This window comes from Onychomys torridus, chromosome 2 (genome assembly GCF_903995425.1).
Source record: "Onychomys torridus chromosome 2, mOncTor1.1, whole genome shotgun sequence".
In the NCBI taxonomy this organism is placed as follows: domain Eukaryota; kingdom Metazoa; phylum Chordata; class Mammalia; order Rodentia; family Cricetidae; genus Onychomys; species Onychomys torridus.
This window is the reverse complement of record NC_050444.1, coordinates 79,448,042-79,452,503: the sequence shown is the minus strand read 5'-3', so window position 1 is coordinate 79,452,503 and position 4,462 is coordinate 79,448,042.

Here is a 4,462-nt window from a genome sequence, read left to right as displayed (position 1 = left end):
AGTCTCGGATGCAGAGAGATCGTGTTTAATTCAGAGTGTTCCATGGTGGCTAGATCCGAGTTTCCCTTCTGATTTCCACAGAACTTTTCACTGTGTCCGGTTTGTCCTGTCCTGAATCTCGCTCTGTAGACCAGGCTGGCCTCAAACTCACAAGAGATCTGTCCATCTCTGCCTCCCAAGTGCTGGGATTCCTGGCACTTGTGACGGCAGCTGGGGCTTTCGTTCAATCAGTATTTCCAATGTGAAATGTTTGCTGTCCTTTTCACCCCTCCCCCATAAACCCGCAGGAAACAGACTGATGTTTCTAAACATAAATGCAATAGAACTAAACTAGTTAATTCCCTAAGCTTGTTCTTTGTCCTGTAATGTTTAAAGAATCCCGTGTGCCAGCCTCAGTGTTTAGATTCCAGACAGGGAGATCTGAGGGGTATGATAAGGCTGCAACTTATTTTTCTCCCATTACATCCCAACTGCAGCCTCTCCTCCCTCCACAGCCCCATCCCACCTCTCCTCTGCCCCGGATCCACTGTTTTCCTTCAGAAAAGAGCAGGCCTCCCAGGGAACCGAGCATGGCATAACAAGATGCAGTAAGACTAGGCACAAACCCTCACATCAAGACTGAGTGAGGCAACCTGGTAGGAGGAAAAGGGTCCCAAGAGCAGGCGAAAGAGTCAGAGACACCCCCCACTCCCACTGTGAGGAGTCCCACAAGAACACCAAGCTGACAACCATAACACACATGCATAGAACCTGGTGCAGACCCATGCAGGCCCAGTGTTTGTCATGTGAGCCCTGCTTAGTTAATTCTGTTTACCTGGTGTCCTTGACCCCTCTGGCTCCTATAATCCTTTATCCTCCTCTTTCATGGGGTTCCCAGAGCTCTGCCTAAGGTTTGGCTGTGGGTCTCTGCATCTGCTCCCATCAGCTGTGAGAGGAAGCCTCTCTGATGACAGTTGGGCTGGGCACCAATCTATGAGTATAGCAGAATAACGTTAGGAATCACTTTATTGGCATTTTCCCCCCTATCCTAGGTCTCTGGGCTGTTCAGCCTTGGGTTCCTGATCATCCAGGCACTGTCAGGAATGGGCTCGCTTTCGTGGCGTGGGCCTCAGATTAGACCAGTCATTGGTTGGCCACTCCCACGAGTTCTGTGCTTCCATCTTGCAGGCAGGACAGGACTGTAGGTTGAGGTTTTGTGGCTGGGTTGGTGTCCCAGTCCCACCATGGGGAGTTGCATAGTTACAGAAGGTGGCCAGTTCAGGCTCCGGATCCTCCATTACTAGTCCTTGCTAGGGTCACCTCACAGAATCCTGGGAGTTTCTACTGCACTAGCTTTCCACATCACACCCCCGACAAAGCCCTCCAATTCCAGGAATTTCTTCCTGTACTCTTGCTCCATGCCCCACACAACTGGATCCCTCCTATCACTACTCCTACCAGCAAAATCTATTTTATTTTCCCTTCCCAGGAGAAAGGTGTCCCCTCCAGAGCCCTTGTTACCTAGCCTCTCTGGGTCTGCGGATTGTAATATGGTTATCATTTACTTAACAGCTAATACCCACTTATGAATGAGTACATACCATGTTTGTCTTTCTGGGTTGGGTTACCTCACTCAGGAGGTTTTTTCTGATTCCATCCATTTGCCTATAAATTTTGTTTTTTTTTTTTTTTTAACAGCTGAGTAATACTTCATGGTGTAAATGTACCCTAATTTCTTTATCTGTTTGTTGGTTGAGGGACATCTAGGTTGTTTCCACTTTTTTGCTATTATGTACAAAACTGCCATGAACATAGTTGAGCAAGTGTCCTTGTGGTAGGATGGAGCATCCTTTGGGTATGTACCTGAGTGTTATAGCTGTCTTGAGGTAGATGAGTCCCAGTTTTCTGGTTAACCACTCCACACCTCACCAGCATGAGCAGTCACTTGTGGTTTTGATCTTAGCCATTCTGACAGGTGTAAGATAGAACTGCAAAGTAGTTTTGATTAGCATTTCCCTGATGGCTCTGGATGTCGAACATTTCTCAGTGTTTCTCGGCCATATGAGATTTCCTCTATTGAGAATTCAGTTTAGATGTTAGCTCCCTGCCCCCTTAAGACAGGGTTTCTGTGTAACAGCCCTAGCTGGCCTGGAACTCACTTGGTAGACCAGGCTGGCCTCGAACTCACAGATCGCCTGCCTCTACCTCCCAAGTGCTGGGATTAAAGGCATGTACCATGTCACCTAGCTGTTCCTCATTGTTTAATTGTATTGGTTTATGTCTAGTTTTTTGAGTTCTTTATATATCTTGGATAGTAGCCCTCTATCAGATGTGCAGTTGAGTGAAAATCTTTTCCCATTCCACAGGCTGCTGTTTTCTTCTATTGAGTGGTCATACTTACTGATCTTAGTAGTTATTCCCCAATTTCTCTTCTATCAGGTTCAATTTATCTGGATTTATGTTGAGGTCTTTGGTTCAGTTGGACTTGAGTTTTGTGCAACGTCATAGATATGGATCTATTTGCATTCTTCTACATGTAGACCAGCACCATTTGTTAAAGATGCTTTTTCCCCCCATTGTGCCTTTTTGGCTTATCAATTGGGTGTCCACAGGTGTGTGGATTTATATCTGGGTATTCAATTCATTTCACTGATGACTTGTGCTTTTATGATGATACTATTTTTGTTTGTTTTTTCAAGAACTCACTTTGTAGACCAGGCTGGCCTCAAGCTCACAGAGATCCACCTGCCTCTGCCTCCCAAGTGGAGATTAAAGGCGTGTGCCACCGCTGCCCAGAACTATTCAGTTTTTATTACTATAGCTCTGTAATACGCTTGAAATCAGGGATGGTGATACCTCTGGAAGTTCTTTTATCGTTCAGGATTGTTTTAGCTATCCTGGGTTTGTTTTTCCATATGAAGTTGAGTATTACCCTTTCAAGGTCAAGAACTGTGATGGAATTTTGGTGAGGATTGATGGGGTAGCTTCTGATTTGTAGTTGATAGGATGGCCATTTTTACTATGTTGATCCTGCCGATCCATGAAGGGCTGCAACTTTTAATTTATAGAACTTGGAGAATTCATAAGAAATATACCAATGAAGAAAGGGCTAATAGCAAATCTGTTATGAAGATATTTATATGAATAAAACCCAAAAGGGCAATTTTGCAGACTTCAATTACATGAATTGACGAATAGGTAGCAATGAACAGCTATGCTCTAACAATCAACCCATACTCCCTACACTAATGAAGCTGTAAGGGCCTCTAGTCTAGATGGTTCTAAAATGGAGAGATTTGGTTTTGGTGGAAGATGGGCAGAGTACAGTGAAGTACAGTGACTGTAGCAAGCAATGGCCTTTCCTTCAGCCTGAGACGTTAAAGTACAGTGAATGGAGGGAAGGGGAAAACCACCTTTCTGTAAGAGTCCACCTTGATTCATGCAATGTGCCCAAACTCCAACATGAACACCCAGTGGACAATTCTACAAATACAGAAATAAAAAATAGACAAAAGAATGTCCAAAGATACATATTTTCATTGGCTGAGCATCTTCCCATTTTCCTTATAAATAGGTGTGCTGGTTAATTTTCACTGTCAACTTGATACAACCTAAAACTAGCTGGAAACAGAGTATCAGTGAGGTTGGCCTGTGGACATGTCTGGGGGAGGAAGACCCAGGCAACTACAGGCAGCACCATTCCCTAGCAAGGAAATGTTGAACAATATGAGGAGCAAAGATACACACATTCCCTCCTTGCTCTTGACTGGTATGATAGAACCCGCTGTTTGGGTTTCAGCCTTTCCCCAAAATGGAATTGTTGCTTTTTATCAGGGTGCTCTTCACAGTAACAGAAATGAAACTAGAAAAATATAGGCAATCAGAGAAGTCTTGGTGAGGTACACTAGTACTGCTATTTCTTTCTGGACCTTATACGACATAAAGTTGTTCACAGATAATAACCAGCAATGTGTGCTAACTACATGATTCTCCACAACCCTAAAGAAGAATGGACACATAAAACATTTCCAACTGAAGTTTATGAAACTCTAAATAATTGTGTCATTTCAGAATTCCAGAGCTGCAAAGAGCCCTACTGACAGCCTGGTCAAATTTTTGTTTTGTTTTGTTTTTGAGACAGGGTTTCTCTCTGTAGCTTTGGAGCCTGTCCTGGAACTCACTCTGTAGACCAGGCTGGCCTCAAACTCAGTGCTGGGATTAAAAGGTGTGCACCACCACTACCCAGCTCAAATTCTATTTTTGTAATTAGCAACTGAAATCCATTCAAATTAAAATAACTGACCTCAAGTCTTGGCTTACTGGCAAGGATGGAACTGTGTATACGTCATTTACTTGGGCTGTGTGTGTGTGTGTTCATGTATGTGCAGATGCACAAGTGTGGGGATGTACATGAAGGCCAGAGGACAAGCCTGGCTTTCTTTTTTTAGGTGTTGTCCACCTTGTTTTTAGAGACAGGTTCTAA